This window comes from Manis pentadactyla, chromosome 10, assembly GCF_030020395.1.
Source record: "Manis pentadactyla isolate mManPen7 chromosome 10, mManPen7.hap1, whole genome shotgun sequence".
Lineage (NCBI taxonomy): Eukaryota > Metazoa > Chordata > Mammalia > Pholidota > Manidae > Manis > Manis pentadactyla.
The window spans coordinates 15,705,640-15,717,038 of NC_080028.1; the positions used below are offsets into that span (position 1 = coordinate 15,705,640).

At 41.4% G+C, this 11,399-nt stretch overlaps 1 long non-coding RNA gene across 1 annotated transcript in view; it reads left to right on the top strand.

Moving 5' to 3' along the window:
• The first annotated feature begins 823 nt into the window (after positions 1 to 823).
• Positions 824 to 11,399, top strand: part of LOC130678948 (uncharacterized) — a 34,013-nt gene continuing 23,437 nt past the window's right edge. The window contains exons 1-3 of the long non-coding RNA XR_008991921.1: positions 824 to 1,083; positions 7,481 to 7,598; positions 8,488 to 8,594. This is a non-coding gene — a long non-coding RNA (uncharacterized LOC130678948). The remainder of the gene's footprint in view (positions 1,084 to 7,480; positions 7,599 to 8,487; positions 8,595 to 11,399) is intronic.

The following is an 11,399-nucleotide window of genomic DNA, read 5'->3' on the forward strand; positions in this document are numbered from 1 at the left end:
TTTCATCAATAATGTGCATGTATTTATTACATCCTACTACCTCCCACCCTAAGTGTGATTTAAATTTTGCTTCCTAATGCCACAAGGAAAGTAACATTTTTGTGTCATTTAATTTGCATTTCATTGCTTGCTTATAAAGTTGGGCATTTTCCCACATTATGCTTACCAGTTATACTTCTCTTTTTGTCAGTGTTTTATATGGGTCCTTTAACCATCTAGCTTTTAGGATCACACATTCTTCTTATATGATATTTACATTAATGTTACTATCTTCGGATAGTAACATTTTTGTCGTATGTCTTACAAATACTTGCTCCCACTACCCTTGCTCTTTCTTTTCTAGTATTCCTTTGAAACATGCAGATATATTATATTTTTGTTCACTCAAGTCCCTTGATGTTTTCCTTGTATTTTAGTGCTATTGCTTTTAAACTTAGAAACTTAGTAACAAAGCCATTTTAGTTTTTAAAAGATTGTAAACACCAAAAATGCTACCAGATGTTGATTTTTTCAGGATTAAAAGATGGTTCATTTCCCTTTTTGTCTTCTGTTTTCGGAGTATTCTGTAATGAATTAATTTTCTGTAATAAGGGAAAACTTTAATGTATTTCCTAAACTTTCTTCTTTTGTAACATAAAGTTTGTTTTAGAAAGAGATAAATCTTTTGAATCCTCCACGGATTTGTCATTGGCAATTGTTATGTGACAAATCAATCTAAACACAGTGGCTTCAGACAGTAGTTATTTATAACTCACTGTGGGTCATCTGGGGGGTCAGATGATCTCGGCTGGCCTCTCTCACATGTCTGCTAAGCTGGGGCGGCTCTGCTCCATGTGCCTCGCAATCTGCTCCTGGGACCCAACAGCCACGTCAGCCGTGTTCTTCATCTGACAATGGAAGAAGAGCTCAAGAAGGCAAATGTAAATGCACAAGGCCCCTCGAGACCTAGGCATACTCTCCTTTCTCCCATGAAGCAAGTCACGTGGGTTAGGGAAATATATTCTGCCTGTATGGGAAGAACTCCAAAATCACATGAAAGCAGAATAAAGAACCGGGTTCAATCATGCAATCAGTCTACTACAGGTAAGAATAGATTTCCTCTTTACTTACTTTACAAAGAGCTGTCTATTTATGTCTGGTTTGGTTTATCAAAAAAAATTGTCTTTTTTCTTACAAATCGTCCCCTACAGACTGATATAGGGTCCTCCCTAAATATTTCACAAAGGGAAACACCAGTTCTAGACCAACTGACTGAAGAAAAAAAATAAAGCAGCCTCTGGCTCAGATATCAGACTTCAAGGAGAAGGTGTGCCAAGGAAGAGCAAGCTGGGGTCTCAAATGCCGCATTTGTGGATAAGCAGCCGCTGGGGCATCTCAGCCTGTAGAAATAAAGGGGGCCCAGGGAGAGGCTTTCTTTTGTGCCTTTAGATGATAAACAGCCATCAAGAACCATGGGCTCTGATCACAGCAGGTAAATTGAAATAGGCAGGCTCTGTGACCGAAGCAGTTCTGTGAGAGGCTTATTTACACTGATGTCAGATGTCTGAGATGACAGGTGTGTAAGAACAAAGGGAGCCACTCAGGCAGCTGTCGGCTGAGCCTCTCTTAGCCTGTGTCCTGCTTTGGACCAGGTTTGACTGAGACATTGTCTGTTTCATCCCCATGGGGACCTGCTGGCTAGGAGGGCATCTTAAGAGTGGCTGAGATGGTAATGTTACCATTCTTGTACATTTCACGAGGCACGTCACGGTTCATGAAGACCTTTCATAGGTTATTTCGTGTGACTCTCACAGTAACCACTCAAATGTAGTGTAACGTTTAATTCCTTTTATAGTGAGGGACACAGAAGCCCAGAAAGTTAGTTGTTAAACTATTATACAGCAGCAGAAGAAAAAATAGTATGGGCACAAGATTTGAAACTCATCACAAGTCTTTTCTGTGGAGAGAAAGAAGCAATGTGTTTGTGATCCGAGAATTATTGTCGATGCAAGTGAAACTTCCTTGAGGTGTCGCCAGCAATGGGCTTCGGGATGTGACATGGGAAGAGGTCAGAGAGCAGAAGAGGCTCCCAAGAGAGCCCTGGGACCCTGCCTCTACTTTCTAAGGGAGAAGCCAGGGCCCAGGCCCAGGGTTATGGGGTGAGAGGAGCAGAGTGACCTGACTTCAAGGCCTGGCCACTCTCCTCTTGTTCCTTCAAAGCGCTGGCTCAGACCTGAGGTCAGAGGTCTAATCGTATTTCTTGTGGATTCTTTCAGACCTTTAATGGGCTACTTGAAGCACTCCCTAGCTAAAAGCCCTACTGCTTTCAGAAAGGGGAGCTTTTAAAGAAGAGGGGTTTGTTAAGTGGGCACTCTGGAATTCTCCATTTATATGAAAAGGGTGTTTGATACTCAAGAGAGCATTTGTCATTTGGGGGAAAGGTTAAGTCAATTATTTTGTCTGGAGATGAAAAAGATGGAGAGTGAGCTTAATAACAGGCTTCAGGTCTATGAAGGACTGTTCTGGGGAAGATGGTGACCACCTGTCCATCCTCCAACGCAGAAGAAGAATCAGCCTTTGTGGAGGAAAAGAGATACAAGAGAGCCCGACGGGAAGAGCACTGGACCGTAGCGCCAGCGGCTCCTGCTTCTGTAGCCCCGCAGTGGGACCCCCCCTACCCCGGTCGAGGCTCATGAGGAACGGAGGTTGTGGCTGGCAACCCTTAGAGGCTTTCTTCAGCCTCATGACTCTGAGATTTGCTGTCAGGAGATAAAATCGGGAGAGTAAAATTAGCCAAAGAGTGCTGAGACCGAGCTGTAGGTCCTGATCACTGCTTACCTGTCGGGTATAAGAGACTGAATTTCCCTGTACCTCAGTGTTCTCATCTGTGTGGTTGGATTAATGATACCCACGTGGCTCTCCTGACATAGAATTACGAAGATGGACCGGGATAATGTACGTGAAAATGCACGTCAAGCCACACGGCATGGAACAAATGAAAGACATTATTTTTCCTGGAGTAAAGGCTGATTATTTTTCAAGTCCAGCGTGCACTAAAATTTTTCTTCCTGTTTTGGATAAAGTTGCCAGATGGCTTTGGACCCAACCTTGAAATACTGTGCGAATTATTTTCTTTCAGCTCTCAGGCTCTCTCTGCAAGCTCCCCTCTGAACAAGTCCTGCTTTGCTCTTGCTATCAGCTGTCCATAGAACTGCACCTGTTAAGGATGCAGGGGGCCTCAAAGAGCATCTTCTGCACCAACTTCCAATCCACACTGGTTTCCCTTTTATGGGGGGGGCGGTCTGCTTTCCTTGAATGCCTCTGGTGATGGGGAAACTCAAGATCTCATTTTATTTTTTTTATTTTTTTGTAGTTTATTGAATATTTACTAGGTGCCCATTTCATATTATGCCTTTTTGTACATAGAGCTAATGCTTACTACAGACTTGTTGGACAGGTCATATAATATCCATTGTATAGTTTATATTGCATAAGAAAGATTTATAAATTGTCATAGCAAAACTTGGAGATAAGATTAAAATTCAGGCCCTTGACCCAAAGGGCCCATTTTTTTTCAATATCCTCCTTTTCTTTTTTGTGTAGATAATTATTTTTTATTGAAGGGTAGTTGACACACAGTATTACATTAGTTTCAGGTGTACAACACAGTGATTCAACATTTATATACATGATAATTCTAGCTACCAGCTATCACCATACAAAGTTGTTACAATATTTTGACTATATTCCTTATGCTATACATTACATCCCGGTTACTTATTTATTTTACAATTGGAAGTGTGTACATTTTTTTTTTTTTTTGAGAGGGCATCTCGCATATTTATTGATCAAATGGTTGTTAGCAACAATAAAATTCTGAAGCATAACGAACAAGTTCTTACATGGAGAACAAATTCTTACATGGTGAATAGTACAAGGGCAGTCATCACAGAAACTTTCAGTTTTGCTCATGCATTATGAACTATAAACAATCAGTTATAATATGAATATTCATTTTATTTTTATACTTGATTTATATGTGGATACCACATTTCTCTCTTTATTATTATTATTTTTAATAAAATGCTGAAGTGGTAGGTAGATACAAGATAAAGGTAGAAAATATAGTTTAGTGTTGTAAGAGAGCAAATGTAGATGATCAGGTGTGTGCCTGTAGACTATGTGTTAATCCAAGCTAGACAAGGGCAATAAAACATCCACATATGCAGAAGATTTCTCTCAGAACAGGGGGGGTGAGGTTCTAAGCCTCACCTCTGTTGGTCTCCAATATCTCACCTGACGGCCCCCCTGCGACTGTGCCTGTCTTAGGTTGTTCCTCCCTTGAGGAATCTTACCCGTCTCTGGCTAACCAGTCATCTTCCGGGGCCATACAGGGAAATGTGAAGTTGGTAAGTGAGAGAGAAGCCTTATTGTTTGAAAAGGTTAGCTTTTTACTTCTTTGCATATTTATGCCCTGTAGCTTCTATGCCCAGCATTTGTCTTGAGGTATCTTTACCACTTGGAAGAATTATGATACTCGGTAAATTCGATATGAGGCACGAATTCTATTTAAGGGTTGTAATTAGGAAGGAAGAAGAAAAGCTATAGAAGTAGCAGGCGGAAGAAAACTTGGGAAGATTGATTATTTCTTTGACATATCTTCTTGTAGAGTAACTTCAGCATGTATAGGTTCTAAACTACTAATTAAATTGCACACACACATTAACATAATAGGAGTACAGTTACATAACCAAAGCGTACCTGTAATTACCAGCCATCTCTAGTGAAACCAAGAAAACCAGTTAGGCACCTTAGGCATTTGTGAAAACTTATCTATGATATGGTGGATATTGTCCAACTGAACTTGAACAGTCTGAGAGAAATCAGACAAATTAAAACAACCCATTCCTGGGGACTGTTCACATCCCATATGTTCTTTTAACAGTAGATAGTCTGTAGTTGTAAGACTTTGGAGCGCTACAATTTGCACTTCTCCAAATTCTTGGTTGAGTTCCAACAGTATAGATCCAGTCAAATTTGTTGTTTTACTGTATGCACAGGCCAGCTTAGATATCTCCTTCCTCATTCCCATGGCAAGTCCAGGAACTGGTGGGATGAGTGCATCTACAGCTGTAGCAGTGCATGGATCTTTGTTGGGGTTTTTTGATGATCATCATCTGGCATGAGTCTTCCAGAGAGTGCTGATGTTGGAAGTTCTTTTTCATATCGTATCTTAGTTCATTTTCAGGGTAGCCAAATTAGGCTTTGATCCTCTGTATAAACACAAACAGACCCTTTGCCTACACTTTTATATGCCCTTTATACCATTGTGTAGAAATCATTGGAGGTCACCACACAGGAACTGCTTTTTTTTTTTTTTTTTTAGTTATCAAGATCTCATTCTAAAAGCAAGTCCACTTTTTAAAATTTGAGGTAGTTAAGAATTCATTTTTCCTTACATGAAGGCCAAATGTGTTTCCCTATAGTAGCAGAGCTCAAAAACTGAGACACATGAGGAAGGTAAAATAATGAATGGCATGGCCTGGTAAGCACAGGGAGTCCTGGAGGACAGTGGTTCACCGGAGAAGAGATGCCCTCCCAAAGCAGCAGCTGCTGCTCTGCACCAATAAATGACTGCCCTGCAGGACTAAGCGCCCAGACGTCCCAGCCCCTTGGGGCTGGGGTATGCTCACATATGTGGACTGGCCAAAGAGTCACACTTGGATGGAGGTTATACTTTAGGATTGTGTTAAATATCAATATTAGAAACTAAAATTGGATTTTAATAATTTTAAGAAACTTTGACTCGCCAGAAAGATGACTAAGGTGCAACGACCTTCCCCAACAGGGTGTCTCTCCCCAAATGCAGATTCTAAGGTGGTAACCCCAGTTACCCTTCCAAAGGATAGTATTTCCAGATCGCCTTAATTTTTAAGAGACAATAGGAATCTTTATTTTTATGTAAAATTTCAAGATTTTAAAGTTAGCTTTATATTAAACATTTTATAAAGTCTTACGAGCCAAACAAAATAGTCTAAGGGAGGTGAGTGTGGTCCACCATCCGCAATCTCTGCTGCCCTGGAACTGCCACCCTGGGCCTTAGCTCTGCTTTTGAGGGCCAAGTGGAAACAGTCCTTTCTCTGCTCTGTAAGATGGGCCTTCGGAGATTCGGAGGCATCTCTGTGACCTGTCTGGATATTTTCATCTCCAGGGTAAAAATCACTAGCAAAGTTTCACTTCCCTCTTTTCCATAACCTCCAGCCATATCACCATCCCCTCAGACCCAGGACCCTTCAAACTCGACTAGTAGAAGAGAAGCAGTCATCTGCTTATATCCATATTTGCACTGTATGGCTCTCACGTTCGCCAAAGAGGTCTCTTGCTAATGACCCATTTCAAATCACAAGACTCAGTTGTTTTGTTAGCCTCCAATTACCCATTCCAGATATACTTTTTTTGGAGGAGATGGAGTCTCTAGGCACATACCTTCAGGGCTTAATTTGCTTACCAATGTCACAGGCTACAGAGTAGCAGTATCAGTCACACAAGTAGTATTTTTTTTAAATGAGAATTCAAGGATGTTAGAGCTCAAAGCAAACGTGGGCATTTGCCAAAGGTGGCAAATCAGTTTCATGTGGAGAGCCAAGTCTACTGGACATCTAAGGACTCCCCAGAGTGACGTGTTGAGAAAGAAACCTACAGAGAGAAGCACAGGAAAAAGCAAGAGGGAAATGGCCACTTAGGGGTCATCTATTTGCCTTTCCTGATATTTTACAGTTAAGAATCCTGAAGCCAAGAGTAATAGTTTGACAAACTGAAGCCAAACTCAAACTGGATCCCCTATCTCCTGACTCCTCAGTTTTCTGCCTCCTGTGCAGATTCCTAGACGATGTTTCATGGAGCCTGGTGGGTGCTCTCCAGAGAGGTGCCTCAGGGTCCCTAGAAGGGTGGAGGCTCATCCACTTGGATTCCAAGGCTCTCATCTGAACTTCAACCAACAAACAGCTCCTCCTCCTCTTCTTCCTTGGAGCTCTTGCTTGAGAAATTGTTTAAAACAAGGGTTTGTTGGTTAAAGAAACATTGGAGAATCAGTGCATTTTATTATGTTATTTCCCATGCTTTGTCATTGTTTGATTAGCTAATCAACCAATTAATTTATTAGTATTTCATTTAGCAATTACTGCTCAGAAATCACTTGTGCTAAGCAGTACTGGGAATGAAAGGAGTCTCCTCTCAAAGAATTTACAATTTGATTGGAGGCCAGACACGTGAATAACCATTTATTGTAAAATGATGGGTAAGCACTATAGTTAATGTCATAGTGGAAGCGTGGGAGAAGGAATTATAACTTGGCTGCTGGGAATCAAGGAACACTGTGTGGAAGAGGAAGCCCTTGAACTTGGCCTTGAAGGATGAGCATCTTTCCAAAGAGTCTTAGGATCACAGGCTAGACATGGAAGAAACCTTAGAGATCTTGACACTCTAACCGGTTATTTTATAGATGAGCACACTGAGGTCCAGAGAGGAATAATGACTTGGCTACACTGACTTTGGGTCTCCTGGTTCCAAGTTCACAAGAATGGCACTGCAAGATGGAGGAACTAAATGAAGAAGGAAAGGTACAAAGTGGTAATGTGCACGGTGGGGGCGGCAGTAGCACTACTGCCCTGGAGTTTAAGGAGCCCAAGGACTTCCTGGAGCTCAGCCTTGATTCATAAGACAGCATTTCCTGATGCCTGTCACATGCCCTGGATGAATTTGCCCTTATGGAACACTAATGCAATGGACCTATCCATATTTCAAATAGATCTGGTAACTTAAAATCACCACCATTAAGAGGTTGGCCAGTAAATCCTATCTTGTTAACAGGAATTCATATAAGAAACAACAAACTTTTATAAATTAAATGGTTGGAAATTAGAATAAAAGCTGTGGCAGATGGTGTTGGTTGGCCTGTCCAAAGAGCCTTTCTCTGCCACGATCTTCCCTGTTGTTTTCATCTAGAGAAGAGGTGAGAGGTAAATAGTCCTTTAACCAGCCTCTGTGGCAGTTAAGGCTGACAACATGAGCTACTTCTGGCAAAAGGCACAGGAAGGGAAGTTGGCTAGGAGTTTCCACTTGAATTAAAATCATAAATTCAGGCCCTTTGGCCTTTCCCTGACTGGCATGATTATATAAAGCCTGGAGCATCTGTAATCGTCTTGTGACCATAAAGCAACAGCCATGAGAAAAAAGCAGAGAGCTATGGATGGTAGACTAAAAGCATAAAAAGTGTTTGCGACTTTAAAGTCCTCTTTAAACAGCAATACCAGCAACTATCCACCTTCAGACGTTCTATTACATGAGAAAATGATATCCCAGTTTTTTAGGCCACTGTGTTTATCAGGATAGGCTAAAAATATAGGCTCTAAAAACAGCTCCTCAAATCTCAATGTCATGATGTAATAATTGTTGAGATTTTGTTCAAAGAAAATCCAATGAAACTTTTCTTAATTGGGTCTTTCCTAGGAGGTTGTTCTTCAATTGGTGACTCAGGAATTCAGATTCTTTCCAGCTTGGGATGCTGCTATCTTCAGCTTGTAGCCTCCAAGGTCATTGCTGAAGGAGATGAGAGTGTGGGTAAAGCTTCTTTGACCTTGTTGACTGGGAAGGGATGTACTTCAGTTCATATTCCAATGGCTTCACCTCAATGCAACACAACTGAGAAATGAATTCCCTGCCTAGAAAGCTGCTTAACAACTCTGTGGTACAGGAGGCGAACACAGATCTTTAGTAGTCAGCTAGTTCTGTCTGCCACAGTTAGTAGATTTTCTATCACTTGCAGCCAAAGGCATTCTTGATGTAATAGCAGGCTACAGCATTTGTTACATATACTCAGGCAACAGTTATGGCACCCAAACTTCATTCCGAGCACTGGGACTGGAATCAGGCGCCTTCATAGGAAATGGAAGCCATTTTCCTGCACTTTTTTATTAAGGAGATAAGAGTTAAGTCCCAGTAGCCAGTCATCTATAATTGTCAGAATATATTGAGAGGTATGTGGCATCTAGTATGGACTCAGTAACAATATGGGTGTTGAATAAATTCAAAAGAAGAGAATCTCAATATGAATAAGAGTTCTCCAGGGAAGATTCTTGGGCAGAGCCCATTAGAAAAAGAAAGACAACACCTTGCACTTTCCATGAGATCTACTTTTACAAAATAAATGTATTCATTCCATAGACTTAGTTATTCATCCCATAAGCACTGCTATTCACTCCATAAGCAAGCATGCAGGTACTGGGCTTTGTATCTATGACTGTAGATACAAAATATATTCCTAAGTAAGACATAATTCCTGCCTTTGAAAAACTAAAATGTAAGACAAGAGAGACATAAACACTGAGTTTCTCAGACTGCAAAAACATGGGAGTCAGAGGGGGAAGGAAGGCATCAAAAGGAAGTAACCCAGTAAGCCAGGCCTTGGAGGAAGTTAAGGAAATTTTCAGTGATGGAAAGAGGAGAAGGTTCTTCAGGCAAAGGAAATGGTATTAACAAAGACACAGAGGCATGCGGATTCATGGTAAACTCAGGGAGAGTGAGTAATCTACATTGGGGGTGTACGGGAGAGGGGTAGGAATGGTAGGAGATCACATCTGAATGGCAGGGTGGGCCATGGGAAGAAAGACCTTGAATGTTGTATTCCAGCCACAAGTTTCAGCTGCAAGCTGCAAAACACGTGACAAGGGCACTCAGGCAACTTGTACAAACAACAAAGACTTGCGAAAGGCAACCTCAGACTCGGTTCAGCAGCTCAGTGATTGTCATCAAAGTGTTTGCATCATTTTGTTTGTTCTTACTCAGAATACCAGTATGTTTCCTAGGGTGATCAACTGTCTCAGTTATTCTGGGACTGATGAGTTTTCCAGGATATGAACCTTTTTTTTTTTTTGGAAGGGCAACAAATTTATTTTATATTATTTATTTGCTTTTCTAAAAGCCAGACTAGAGAGCACCTTCTCTGTTCCCAGCTGAGCTACCCCACCCTCAGGATATGAGACTTTTAAGTGCTAAAAGTGGGAAAGTCCCAGGTGAACTGGGGTGAGTTAGTTATCTTAATACCTCCTCCCTCAGTCACAAAATGGCTGCCACAGCCCCAAGCATCACACAGAAAATGGGTCATGTTTTCACATACTTCCCTGTTATCAAGAAGAAAATAATCTTTCTCTAAAGCACCAGTGGACTTTCCCTGATAGCTCATTGACCAGGATGGGGTAACATGCCCACCCTTAGTCCAAAGAGGAATGAGATCACTGTTAGTTGGCTTAGAACAATCATAGTTTATTGCCTTGGTCTAGGCACATTGTGGTCGGACCTTAAATTGGATTCTGATGGTATGGAAGAGGAAAGAAGTGGCTTGTGGGTAGACAATTCATAGTATATGCCACAAATGCCATGCTGAACATTTTGGACTTCATCCTGAAGGCAGTGGGATGTCATCGAACAAGCAGAAGGAGATAGGTATCACTTATATTTTAAACTCAGAAGCAATAACTTAAGTAAATTAGAAGGGACTTGGGAACATGACTGAGAGGAGAGATTTGTTAGTAGGTTAACACAATAATCCAGACATGAGATGTATGACTGGAGCTAGAATTGCGATTATAGATGTGTAAGCAAAGTGATGGATTTGAAAGAAGTGATTACATTCATCTCACATGATGCAAACAGAAGTTCTGCGCAATGCACAGCTTGGGTCATGATTGTTCCTATTTGTGAATGAGAAAACAGTGGCACGGATATTAGAGGTGACACACGTCCAAGTTTCTCTCAGATGCCAAACATTATCTGCCCGACAAAGCTAAACTCCTAAGCTCCTGGGGTGAGATTTCTCCTATTCCTTGACTCTTGGACATGTTCAACACCAGCTGGCTTGCTCTCCTGGGGCCCCCACATCTACATGGCGCCAGGTGGGTGTCAGACTGGGCAGAAAGCCCTCATTCTTTGACTTGGACATCTTTGTTGATGAGGACTGTAGTAGGAAGTGTTGATTAATCAAATCTACCTCAGCGGATGAGCAGTACTATGGACTTGAGAGGAAAACATGAGGTTGGCAACATTAGTTCAAAGTTTACCTCCCACTCCCGGAAATAGTCTTGCATAATTTTATGCATGGTTTGCAAATGAAATCAGCTAATCTCCCAAAGGCCTCTGACACTAGAAAATTAACCTAGTGGGAAATCTGCTGTGGACTGATGCACTCTCCCCAGTGAGCCGTGAAAAGGGCTATGAGGGAAATATTTGGTGGACTGTGGCTTTGGTGGCACTGCTGAATGAGCAGAGGAGTTGGGATAAGAATTATCATGTATTGTATCTGTGTCACAGGACATCTTTCCTTTGTAGGTCTTATCTCATATGGCAATTATACATCCATAAACGTG